This window comes from Spodoptera frugiperda, chromosome 13 (assembly GCF_023101765.2).
Source record: "Spodoptera frugiperda isolate SF20-4 chromosome 13, AGI-APGP_CSIRO_Sfru_2.0, whole genome shotgun sequence".
Taxonomy (NCBI): domain Eukaryota; kingdom Metazoa; phylum Arthropoda; class Insecta; order Lepidoptera; family Noctuidae; genus Spodoptera; species Spodoptera frugiperda.
In genome coordinates, this window is record NC_064224.1 from 5,926,635 (window position 1) to 5,940,841 (window position 14,207).

The 14,207-nt window shown below is 35.0% G+C and overlaps 1 protein-coding gene across 4 annotated transcripts in view; it reads right to left on the reverse strand.

Moving 5' to 3' along the window:
* LOC118270327 (ileal sodium/bile acid cotransporter) overlaps positions 1–14,207 on the reverse strand; it is a 40,549-nt gene that overhangs the window by 17,580 nt on the left and 8,762 nt on the right. The window contains exon 1 of one of the 4 annotated variants that reach the window (XM_050697835.1): positions 4,004–4,022. The exons of the other annotated variants lie outside the window; for them this stretch is intronic. The gene's annotated coding sequence lies outside the window, so the exon portion shown is untranslated. Of the gene's footprint in view, positions 1–4,003; positions 4,023–14,207 lie in introns of those variants that run through there. 4 annotated transcript variants of the gene reach the window in all.

Sequence of the window (14,207 nt, forward strand, 5' to 3'; positions counted from 1 at the left end):
TGCTTGAAGACTTTGCAACGTCACGCCTTTTACCTCCGAAAGGGTAGGCAGAGGTGTACATTACGGCATGTAATGCCGCTATACAGTGTATACCATTTGTGTTTTAAGTCCCGTGTAATAGGGGGTTAGCCTATTGTCCATATACTGGACATAATTTCAGACCCCGTGCTACTATTACTGAGAAATTTTCGAAAAACCGAAATAGCCCAGTAATGCTTTGCACGACCCGGGAATCAGACCAGAGACAACGACGTCAAATCAACGTATCGTTGAAAGTATTTAATTTTGTAAGAAAAGAAAAAATACGTGTTTTAGAATACCTAAGTCATATCTTACATAACTGTGTGTTATAGTTCACTTTATAATTACCTACATTTTATGTAGTTAAGTATTCAAATTTGGTGATAAATTGTACGTCCACGTAAGAATAGTCCTTGAATGTTTAATAATGCAGAAAAAATACGTAAACGAGTAACATTATGCAATGAATATAACCTTTATAAATATTTTAATGAAACTTAAGTAAAATTATAAATGAGTCTCGTTTGTTTATCAGTAATCAAGGAGAAAGTAATTGTGACCTTAATTTAAATGTAGCAAGGTATTTATTATAATGTTCAATAAGGTGCAATACCGTTCAAATTATCATTTTAAGTTAAATAAAAGTGGAAAACGCGAAGATACGGTGCTCCACAAAACGTACTTATCTTCAGTACATGAATTCAAAAATAAATTGGTATAGAGTAGGGGTTCCCAATCCTTTCTTGGTCAAGGACCGCTTTTATAATTCTTATTAACAAAGGGTATGCCGCAACGCAGATTCATGCGAGACACAATGTATTTTCTATTGTGTCTTATATACAAGAAATTAAGTTAGGTTTACTATTACTTAACTTTTTTCATGTGGTTTTCTCACACTTTGATTTTCTCATTCATTTATAAATATAGTCACTTTTGGATTTTGAAATCAGTTACCGTAAAACATGGCAACTTTACCATATTTTGGAACAAAAATCGAAATATATTTTTAACCATAAGACGCATAGAAACCAAAACTATATATTTAGAATTGTAGTCTATCTGGCTCACTTTACCGTAATCGTCATTATATACAAACGCTTACTTTAGCCGTAGTAAAGAAAAAACAACATGGGTAAAGATACCAAATTTTTGGCAACTTTACCTACGCGCCGTATTCATCGTGTATTGCATATTAAAGAGTTGTTGAGGTACAGAGGGCTTCATCTAGGACCTCTTCGTATTATAATGCAAACAATATGAGGAAATCTATAAAGATAACGGCTACACAGACGTTCGGGAAAGTTGCCACGGGTTTCATCGTAATTTACATACAAATAATTTGTTACGCTCGGGGTTGTCAAAAAATGAGAATTATTTTTATGACATGTATATTTAAAAAAATATATTTGTTTCATAATAATTCTAATTTATTCGTAATTTACATAAATAAAACATCTTTTTAATGTAGTATTGACACAAATGAGGCCACGGGCAGACCACGTTGTTCATGAGAGAAAATAAATTCATTGCTCTTGGTTACAAAGCATTTATCAAGCCCATTAGAGATGGACACCCCTAAACTGAAACACATCAACAGCACATAAGTGGCCACTGCCGACCAAAGGCCTCTTCTCGCACGGAGAAGGTTTGAGCATTAATCAACACGCTTGCTCAACGCGGATTGGCGATATCTGGGGGCACGGCAGTGTCCCCCGCCAAGTCGAGGAAAAAAAGCGGCACGGCCGTACCATCCTTTTCTCGAAGCAATTCGGGCCTTTTTCGACCCCCTATAATTCGGTTGTGGATAAAGCAAGAAACCTGAATCTTCAGTAACTAATCCGGCATTGTATAAACACGGAATATTTAAAATTTCAGTCAATTTGAACCAGTAGTTTAAGAATGACAACTTGTTAAAGTTTCTAAATTTTGTCACTCACTGACTCACCGATCATCAAAAGTCCAAGGCACTTCTAGCAGACTTAGAAGCTTCATATTTGGAATACATATAGAGTTTAGTGTCTTAATCATGGGAAAACTTAAATATTTTGTAATTTCGGTCCAGTTTTCCAAATACACCAACTGCATCAATAACTTTGTAATCCCATATAAATATATGGGATTACAAAGTTATTTATGCAGTTCAAGAAGTAGTACCGGAAAAGAAAAAGAGGAAGACTACATATAAAAATAAGAAAATATCATAAGACCTTTAACAAAATTCGTTAGAAGTAGATGGTATCAAAAAGAAAGGCTCTACAAAAAGAAGTGAGATCCCATCAAAAACATCCTGTAAAAAACCCAAGTCTCGCAGCTCAATCTTTCTACCGTCAAAAGTTGTGAGATCCATGTGATACCAAGTCGGTTAATCTATTTAGTGTCTACTTGAAGGACCTTCTGTCTTAAGTTATTACATAAGTTATTATCATGCCAATATTAAAAATATTTAACGTTTTAAACAAATAGATCGACTTGGACATCGCATGAAAACAAAATGAATATTACAATATTGTATTAGATTCTTTAGTCTCTCGCGCCTCACGCGATTGAAACTCTCGTTCCTGTTGGTCGCTGGCCCGTCGTGCTGTGTAGTGTGATACATACTAATAATCAAATCAAGCGATGTCCAAGTCGATCTATTTGTTTAAAACGTTAAATATTTTTAATATTGGCATGATAATAACTTATGTAATAACTTAAGACAGAAGGTCCTTCAAGTAGACACTAAATAGATTAACCGACTTGGTATAACATGGATCTCACAACTTTTGACGGTAGAAAGATTGAGCTGCGAGACTTGGGTTTTTTACAGGATGTTTTTGATGGGATCAAACTTATAATTAAAAATTGTAAACCCATGATTGCTCACGATGTTTTCCTTCACGGTTTGTTAGTGGTGTCTAAATAATCATATAAAGTACATATAACACGGAAAAAGTCACATTGGTACTTGCTGTTGGTAGGTTTTAACCCGCAACCGGTATATTATAGAACATTTTAATACTTTTTAAATAGTTAAAAGTCCAAAAACTTACATAATTTACATAACAAACTGTATCTCATCTCAATTATTATCGCTTACTTAATTTAGCTGTCGAAATCAGTTACGTATCGCCATTGACCCCCCGACCGATCGCTAAATTGACGTCCAATTTAAATTTTCGTCAAACGTCGACATTATTCAATGTCGATTACAGACCGGCCATTGAAATACTGGACACGGTAGAATTTGCGAAATATCGCTACCGAAGTAAATCAAAACAGTTCCGATTTGTCAATTTTTTTGTAATTATTATTACCTACTATACACGAAAGTATCATTAGGCTTTTCGTTTTTTTTTTGCAATAGCATTCTGGTTTAATAATTTTGTGTTTGGCAATCACTGTCTATCTTTCTATTACATTAAAAAGAAACAATATCTCTTTCGAAAAGAACAGAACTGATTGCACGGTTGGTGATGCTGGTGGGTTTGATTCCCGCACGAAGCAACTCTTTGTGTTATCCAAATTGTTGTTTCAGTCGGGGTGTCAATGTGTATGTAAATGAACTTGTATGTTTGTAAACGCACCCATGACACAGAAGAAAGTAATAGAGTGGAGCAATGTTTTTTTTAAAAAAGGAAAGAACTGCACTTTGTCCTCTAAACTTTACTTAAGGTCATGTGCCACTTAGCATGGGGCAGCGTGTGACCACAGAAATCCTTAATCAGCCCTTTAAAATCCGATTCGCAAATCAAAACCTAACATTTTGTATATCGAATTATAATAAACGAAAAATAATATTGCGGTATAATTTACCTAACAATAATAAAAACGTATAATGATTGTGAGCTTTAATTTCTTGCTGCGTCATTGTGATGGTAGCAAATTGAAGTAGTTAATAGGAACACCTCCTTATGAATACGCATGCTTAATACTTTGACTGCCAACAAAAAAAAAATCCTTCGGTAATAATGCACCCCAATGTCGTTTAATGTGGGATCACCTTATTATTCAAACTGCAGTACGGGCTGGTATGGTATGCGTCTTTCTTCCTGCGCAATGTCTAGCAGTGAAATAATCATACAAGCTCGTAGGGAAAGCGATTTATAATAAACTATTGATTATTGATTTTCATTGGGGAAATACCAATTGCAGTAATTAGTTCAATTTTCCGTAATAAACACTTGAACTTGATCTCATTGATAGAATAATCGGCAAATGATAACGTCGAATCTTTAAATATTTATAACTCAAAGGGGATTAACTGACTGACTGACATAGTGATCTACCAACGCACAGTCCAAAGCAGTGAATAGATCGAGCTAAAATTTGGCATGCATAAAGCTGTTAAGACGCACCACTAAGGAAGACTTTGATAAATTCCATTAATAATATTACTTTTTAATGCAAGTGAAGTCGGGGCAAAAGCTAGTGATTTTAATAAAATTAAAATGAATACGATAACTATTTAACGTAACAAGTTCAGAATATTTCAGTGTTTGTAAGATAACATTTTGTACCTTTTTGAACCTTTTATCATTACACAACGTGACATTTTTGAAAAAAAGATAACCTCAATATCTCAAAAAGATTTTCAGTAATAATAGCCAACTTTGACCACACAGGCCAAGTTTGACAAAACGGATCCAGAGCTGCGGACAACGTAACAGGTTATCAGAGTTCCAGTTCAAAGCAGGCGAAGGAACGAAGTCGTTTTTAGTCAGTAAGAGTTTGACACTCCCTCTCGCTTCACTCAAGGCGGGGGAAATCATAGGATGATTTTTCCCCCTCAAAAAGGGAGTTAACGGATCCTTGATTTCTATCTAAAGTTAAGGCTCATAGAACTGTTGATAATAATGTACTGACACCAGCAAATCAACCTACTCTTTGTCAATATTGTTATTGAATTTTTGACTTTATATCAAAACAGTTAAATTGTAAATTACCAAGTAGGTATGTATTTATCAATACACACGAATAAAAACTTGCTCTACATTCAGTTGGAGACAGAGGCAGCGTCACATTTTCGAAACGTGCAACTTAAAACCTTATCGTCACACGTAATGTGGATAAGTAAACACTAGTCGTTGGTTTATCACCGATAAAGCACAATACTTAAGCAATGAGGCAGGTGTATTGATGTCAATTGCACGTTGTATTTACCTAGCTCGTTGATAGAGATCAATATTATTATTTAATTACAATTATTGCTGGTCTAAGTGGGTGATTATTGACAGATAATCTAGTAGGATACGATAGTAGGAGCACGATGGCGTAGTGTGGGATACAGAATTGCGTTGCCTAGGTGGCGCCACTTGCGAATTCAGTCTTGTGAAATAAATAACGCTTTGAGTTAAGTTTTTATTTATTTTTTTATATCATTATATTATGTAGATTGTTTTCCAAGTAATGCAATACCTTTTTGTAATTTAATAATAATATTTCCGTCGTCCGCGTCCTTACATAATGGAATCTGATTACTTTGTAATTTAAGTACAATAGCAAAGCCTTTGATTGATGTAATAAAATATTATTATTGAATAATCCGATACGATTGAGTAGATTTAAGGTATCAGTAGTTGCGAGATAACTATACTTTAGTAATTTGTATGGGAACGTTAACGAATAGTAGTGTACTATACTACACTACTATTCGCAAATATACAACTAGGTGACTATAAATCAACTAAATTAATATGGAACTGCGTTATTACCAATACTGGAGTAATTTGCATTCAATGAGTACTCAGAATGACGTAGCAAGGAATGAATTTGTAACTGTAAGTGTTTTCAGTTGAATCGACCAACAATAAACTATTTGCTAATTTTAAAACACATGTACTTTTCCGCCTTTAGAAATAGTAAATAAGAACTTGGATAAAATTACTGACTAGCGAAAAGTGGACCTATATCCGTATACCATTAACTCATATCATCATCATGATCATCAGTCTGTTCTCGTCCATTACTGATTTAAAAATCCTAAAATTATAAATGCGACAATATGTTTGGTTCTTCCCCTTTTATATGCATTATCTCTTCAATCAATTTTGACATTAAGTTGGGAACTGCGATCGGGAGTATGGAAAAAGCCATAAACTAAACTCGCGTGGCCAAAACCGCCGGTCAACGCTAGTATTAGGTACATAAATACCTAATCAAGTGTATCTATGAGCACTAACTCTGGTCTGGCAAAAGGGGGGAACACAGGATATCACGTAATGTAGGTGACATAGTAACAATCAGTCACCGACGATGCAAACAGTGGGATCTTAAAATAGATGCGCTAAATCTAACTTCACGTTAGTCTAAAATCACGTGCAACTACTAAGGAGAATTGTGAAATGTTTCAAATTCCGGATATTGGCAGTAGCTATGGTTGTATTTTGCAGGTCGCTACGTAGGTACTCTACGGAATATCTGCTGAAATGAGTTAATAACACATCGATTTTTTTGGACGTAGGTACTCCACGGAATAACTGCCGAAATTAGTTAATAAACCATCGAATATTTTTGGATTACGATCGATTGTTAACACTGTGAAGTTTTCGCCAAAGAAAACAATGAATTATGACGATTTTTTTTTATTAAAGTCAATTACACCATAATGAACTCATTCGCCATAAATGGCCATGATGAAAAGAGCCAAGTTTCTGTCAAAAACTTCAATCGATCCAGCAATCTACTCAACGGTTATAATAATGAACCTCAAGACGTTTAACTCAGCCAGCAGAAAACAAATAGCGTCTGAGTTTAACCGGAATCATTTATTTATATTGTTTATCAATTTATCAAATGTTCTACACGAGTAGAAATAACTTATCTCCCGCGAATTCTCAAGTGCTTGCGGCGTACAGTTATTTATTTCGATAATATATGATAATATATGACAGTGCCAAAACAATAAAAGAATATAAGGTCTAGAAGAGGATTAAAGTTGTCTAATGGAACATCATCGACAACTATAAAGTGTAATTATAGATCTATCATAAACTTTCCACTAGTCTCATGTAATAAACAGAACGCAAAAATAATCCAATATTAATACTTAGAATTTTTAATATGGAAGCCACTAGAAAACTACACCGAAAAATAAATAAAAGGCAAAGGTCACGCTCGCCGGTTCGATTGAAATTAAAATCAATTCGTACGAGTATGATGTGAAGCCAAGTAGTGCGTTGATTTGATAGCACTGGCATTGTGAGCTGGAGTTTGTGATTTTGGAGCCAGAGACAGCTCCACACAAGCACAGGCTTGTTATGTGTGTTTTGAACTCAAGAGTTCTTTTCATCATGGCCATTTATGGCGAAAGAGTTCATAATGGCGCAACTGATTTTCGCAAGGAAAATTGTCAAATGATCTGGCAATTAATCTATTGGAAACTTAACCAAAAATAACAAAATATCAATAGATTTATCTCATCATAAACTTTAGATATATTGCTCAATTACTTTCTCAAAGTAGTAGTCGTTGATGGTCTTTATATTACGTAATACTGAACTGCAGACAGTAGGTATCAGCTCTCAAAACAGACTAGTGCAATATCCGCACAATTAAAACGTATAAAGAAAAAAGTAACCATTCATATACACATGATAAAAATTACGAAACCGAAAGCAAGTTAAGTATAAGACGAGAATTAAGCAAGCGTTAACCAGTTGTGAATGATAATGATGACAAGCCAAACTAGTTTTGACGACAAAAAAATGTTGATAAGTAACTCAATGATCGCATAGAAGTCTCTGATCAATGCCGTGGTAAGATGACACAGCACAAAATCGCGTGTGTAGCAAATTACACTGAGGAAATTAAGCATCCTACGTGTGGAAGGTAAATTAAAAAGTATATTTACGTAGCTGCTTCGTATGACGACGATTAAAGTGATCGAATGCAAGATATTGGATTGAATACTCAAGGAATATGAAGTTAAGAAAAATAATCCAACGATTTGGATTTGGATGTTCTTCAATAAAACAATACTTGTTTTGGAAGATTTTAAAATATTAAACATTCGTGTTGTGAACGGTATTACGCTTAAGTTGATGTTGTTCTCTCATCTCAATGTTGAACAGCTTCAACCGCTAGTTGACACGTTTTCTACCACAATATATCATATTATTGGCATTTCTAAAAGCACTGGTACCTAACAGAAGATGCTATTTCTATCAATATTCCAAAATGTGGTAACAGATGGACAAATATCTCTCAGCATGGGTCGTAAAAGCCACATTCCAATGACCCTGACACGGTATGACCTTAATCTACATCACAGGTACGTTGCAGTGTTTGTAAGTTAAAAAGGTACTGGGTTAAGTTCAGAAACAATAAAATCGTTATTGCACCCAAGGAAATTATCATTAATGTATACAGTTGTGTAAATGCAGTATGGAGAAGGTTCATTTCACTTCATCAAGGTTATTGGTGACAAAGTTTGTTAAACCAAAAGATTTCTTTCGTATTATATAAATGTAATGATAGTATCAGTAAGTAGTCTTACTGATACTATCATTACATTTAGGGGAATTAGGGAAATCAATGACTTCCAGTTCGAACGGTTGAATGAGATCTGTATCCAGTTGTTTATATTTGATACTACCTCTACCTATTTTGTTTGGTTCTTTGGAGCCAGCCAATCATAGCGCCGAACGCGGTCTCGTTTTGATTTCGTTAAACGTAAAGCAAACTCGTACTAAAGCCCCTGACCGTACGTCGCAATATCAAGTTACCAACGCATAAAGTATCAAGTTCTACGCTTCGTACTACACGATATTACTCAACAGCGGCACTACGACAGACAAGATGGAAGACCTTGCCTTGCCTCAGTCACAAGTTACACCGTAGTACTAAAAAACTAAACAACATTCATCATCTCGTCGTGATATCTTAATGGAACTTCACCAAGGGTAACGAGGGCATTAATTTTAGTTCGAGTATTGCCACATGCATATCGAATTTGTATTGCGTTAGTTGAATTCGATATTAATTAATTTTAATCTCTTTTTTACAGGTTTTACTATATGTGAAAAGCTAAAAAAAGCCCAGTAATACTTCGCTTGATTCGGGAATCGAACCTAAGACCCCTTAGAATTTGCTTGGCTGTCGCATTTCCGATCACTCGACTAACGAGGATAACACAAACAGTGAAAAGTGGGAGTACATTGTACAGTGGCATTAAATGCCGTAATGTGCAGATGCACCTCTGCCTACCTCTTCGGGAATAAAAGGCGTGACGTTGCATAATACTGTATGTGAGATCTCGTGTGAGAAGGAAAGGAAAAGGATTACCTATTTGGACTTTCATGTAGTCCATTTCCTTTCTCTCATTAATGTCAACAACAACGACAAAAACATTATGAGCAACAACATAAATATCAATAGACACAATAATAATTGACAACAAGATTTGGAATTGTTTGGCATCAATCAAAATTACATAACTTTTCTACGCAGAGTTCAGACGGTTCAGCCGAACAAAAATTATATTTTTTAAGATTAGATTACAAATTCAAGATCTGTTACGCATTTTCATATCGTCAAGGTTACAATACAACGTTCACACGTAAACATAATAATATTATAGTAAGTATAAAGTATTTTTATTTAAAAAAAAACGTATACACAAATTCTTCTAGAACATTTTAGAATTTTAAAGTTACCATTTGTAAAAAAATAAGCTGTTGTCTCTTTTGTACTTAGAGATACATAATATTTTTTTCGGTTTTTCGAAATTTTCTCAGTGGTAGCACGGAGTCTGGAAATGTGTCCGGTATATGGCAATAGGCTCACCACCTATTACATGGGACTTACAACATAAATTGTGAAAAGTGGGTGTACACAGCGGCATTACGTGCCATAATGTGCACCTCTGCCTACCCCTTCGGGGATTAAAGGCGTGACGATATGTATATGTATGTAGATACATAATAATGTATGTTAACATAATGCATGCATGTATAGTAGGTATGTTTATTGATGCATTAGCACATGTATCTTTATAGCATCAAGTTAATTAAGTGCATTTAAATGCACTACATAAGTAATTGTTCAACCACGTTTTAACTATACAACCTTCACGATAATATTACTAACTACTAGATAAAGAACAACTTACTATCATTTTTTTGCAGTCAGGTTATTGCCCTGTTAAAGTCAAGTATTGATAGCCTCTGTCGAACTGTGAGAGGATAAATTAATTATTATTTTCGAAACGTAAACATTGCCTGTGCACCAAGGTGATTTGAAAGTAGGCACGGGCACCGAAATAGTGATTACACTCGAAACTTCAATCTCTTATATGAAGGTGAATCAATAAGTACCAATACCAAAAAAAAATACTTTTTGAGATCTACTTGACTACATATACACTGATTTCGAAAATAATAATGACCGATCTTTATCCGAAATCTTGCAGAAGTTGATGTTTAACACTACTTCTATTGAATTTCTATCAAAAACCTAGATTGATCCAGAGATTTTGAATTTAAATTGAATTTGAACTTTGGGACTATATAATCGTTGATAACGGGTTCAATGACCTCTGATTATGTCATATTTGGGAGTAAACATCTACAAAAACAGAATTTTCCTATGAACCTACGAATGTAAAATAGGAACCCGTTTATCGTCTGTATTTTGATCAAGTTTGGTACCGTTACAACGGTTTATCAAACCTCTAAAGATTGCATAAAATACGAGATTCATAAAATTGTATAACACGAAGTCAAATCAAAACAATCGCGTGCCCAAAATGTAACTTAAGCCTTTCCATATTCGGAAATTTGGAGGAATATAAATTCTATCTAGTTTTATGGCAATAACTTTGAAGGGTAAATTATTTTGGGTATTATGCATATTTACGAAGCAAAAGTTGATCATATCGTGGTAGATATTAGACTATAATTAACTCTTTGACTGCCAATAGAAAACTGTTGAAGGCAAATCCTCCGCTAACGTCGGTCACCGGTGACCACCACGGTGTTAATAAACAAAGACGGTAAAGAGGACGTGCGTTCAGCAGTCATAAAGAGTTAAGAAAGATGAGTGCTAACAGGACAACCCAGTTATATTTCATCCCACACGTAAGATATGATCAAGGACCATGTTTTACGCTCTCCAAAACTGAGCAACAACATCAATCTTAATCTCACAAGTCCGAGCTACCGAATACAGACATAATCCTTTTATAGTAAAACCGACTTCAAATTCAAGGAAAAACGCCATATTTTTTTATTAAACACAACAGAAGAACAGTAGTTAATAACGGATATTGATTAGCGTTCACAAGTTTTCCTAGACTTTAGTCATTAAGCCCGGTAATTGGCACATTGTTCCAAACATTGCGACAGGTAAGTTTAAGTGTGGGAGAGCCATGCTTCGGTACGAATAGGACCGGCTCGACCGAAGTGATACCACGACCTCACACAAAACCGACATTAAAACAACGCTAGCGTTATGTTTCGGTGTGTGAGTGAGGTTACCGGATGCCAAATTACTACCCTTTCCAATGTTCCCTTAAATTTCTAACCTCCAAAAGGCCGGGAACGCACTTGTAACGCTTCTGGTGTTTCGATTGCTTACTATCAGGTGACCCGTCTGCTCGTTTACCGGCTTACACCATAAAAACAAGGTTTACTTAGAGTCCATGGTGTACGTGACTCGGAACATGGGCCATTTTAATCACATGACATTACATTTCGCTTACATCTGAGTCATTCGGGATGAGAAAGTTTCGATGCTTGGATTTTTCTTGTGTTGCTCAATAATGCCAAAATTGGCGAAATGCAAACCAGGTCATAATATAGTAAGTATGATGTCTTTCTGAAGGTTGGAGAGTATAGATAACGTGCCTTTACACAAAGATCATCTCCTTTTAGTTGACATTAAAGTTATTCTGGAGTTGGGTGCTTCAAAACTACTTCATCAAACTTATCGAAATTTCCATATGGATGAAGCTATAATTATAGCTTTATTTTTTAATTTCATTAAGTTTGGTCTCTCATTTACATATTATGCAGATAGAAACAAGAGGAAAATGTCATCTAATGCGCAACATATAAAATTAATTTTTAAAAGTAGTTTTAAAACTAGAATTTGGTTATATCCATACTAATGTAGCGTAGTTTTTAAAGACACTAACTAATAAGAATAACATTAAAACGTAACCAGACCTTCAAAATAGTAATGGGGAACCTACAGTTTTTTTATAATAGGCCTACCCAGCAACTGACCTAACTACCTTCTAACAATAAATGAGATATGGTCGAGTGGTTCGCAAACCAGTCTTTATTTGTATAGCTTATATTATGTATACGGTAACGAGCTAAGTAAATAACATGCATGGTGATTACATACCTACATACAAATCTTTATAATCATTGCTGTTATGTGCATGTCTCGTTGGTCTCCTAGTCATATGAAGAACTACAGGGGCTAGTAGGCTTTTAGAGTAGGTGTATCATGAAGATAACAGATTTTTAAGTTTTCAGTAATAATTGTCTTGTTTTAGGTGCTTGGAATTTTCAAAGCAATTCAAGTAATATTTTATGAATATTTGGTGCCATCTGGCTAAGTATTTTGGAAAGGGATGATTGGTTTAAATTATTTTTCTACTTGTACTATATTCACAAATATCTCGATTCCTACACGTGTAATGCTGTACATCTGCATTGTACCTGACATTACGACCTGACTAATGAACATGAATCAAGAATAATTATTCCTTGGAATTTGTACATAGTTATGCCCATATAAAAATATGCACTTGAGGAAACTGAATAAATACCACGAAGCGGACGCTTGCGCACCTGTAGGCACCTAAATGCGATGGTTTGTGATAAATGATGTCACCAGTTTTTTCGGACTTTGACAAAATATAAGTAAGAGGAAAAGGGTAATGTTAGTATCAAGTTTATTCCTTTAAGAATTAATTTGACAATATCGACATTCAACTGCGTACAGGTTAGGTCTAGTAAAGAAGTAGAACCAAAGCAACTACTCCAAAAGGCAAGAGAACTCTTCGTTATCATAAAATTGCATATAGCACTATTAGGTTGCTTTTCCACCAGAGATGTACTATGATACGTTGCTGTGGATGCGTTTGGCTTCCACCAATCATATTCAATTTACACATAGCTTAGCACTGGCGGAAACTAAGATATGTTTTTTTAAATGGAAAGATGCGTGCTATGATTGCATGCTATGTATGTGTGCTACGGATGGTTTCCGTACTCGAGCTGCGCATCTTCCTAGCATATCTTACTTGCACAACTACATAGCTTAGTATCGGTGAAAATGGTCACATAGTTTCACAGCATAGCTATTACATCTTCGCAGCGTGGCTACAAGCACATCTCTGGTGGAAAAGCACACTTATAACTACCTCATACATAGATCAATTCATTCATCTACCAGTCTACAACACAATGAACAAACGCCGCCTGTATTCTGTTTATTATTTGGACGTGCTATAAATAAAACTGATTCCTTTATTGATGTCACCAGTAGTCACTCGTCTTATCTAGCATCAAACATGACATAACAAGCTTGTCGTATTTACAATGGACTTCTATCTAATTTCTGCACTACAAACAGACTTACCTATACTACCTAGAACACGTCCGTATAACACGTAATGCAATGCATAACACTTAGTTTAGTGTAAACTGCTAACAGTAGCTTCTGTTGCTTATAAAGAACACATCACACATCGACAGCCTATAAGTGGCCACTGCTGGCCAAAGGCCTCTTCTCACACGGAGAAGGTATGACGCGGTTTGAGCATTGATCACCACGCTTGCTCAATACGAGTCGGTGATTATAAAGAACACCGATTAATAACAATTTAATGAAACATATTTATCTCTACGTTTAATGGATGTAAAGCCAAAAAACGTGTTTAATGAACCTAAAGTCAGGAAACATATTATTTCCGCGAGTTCACGCATTTCAATAAATCTAGTTAGTCCTTCTTTTCGTTCTAAGATCTAACGCATATTTCATGTCACTTTGGTTCTTTTACACACAAGTTCTTTTATAATTATATTGAATTCACACCTATTTGTCGTTGATCAGATATCCCTTCCTTTTTCTTTCTCCATATCTTTTCAATCATCCATCATTCAATCACACGCATCTCAGGCAGTTATTCATACATTTGATATCTCCTTTAACGTCCATTCAAAGACCGACGACTTCCTTTCAATTTTTCT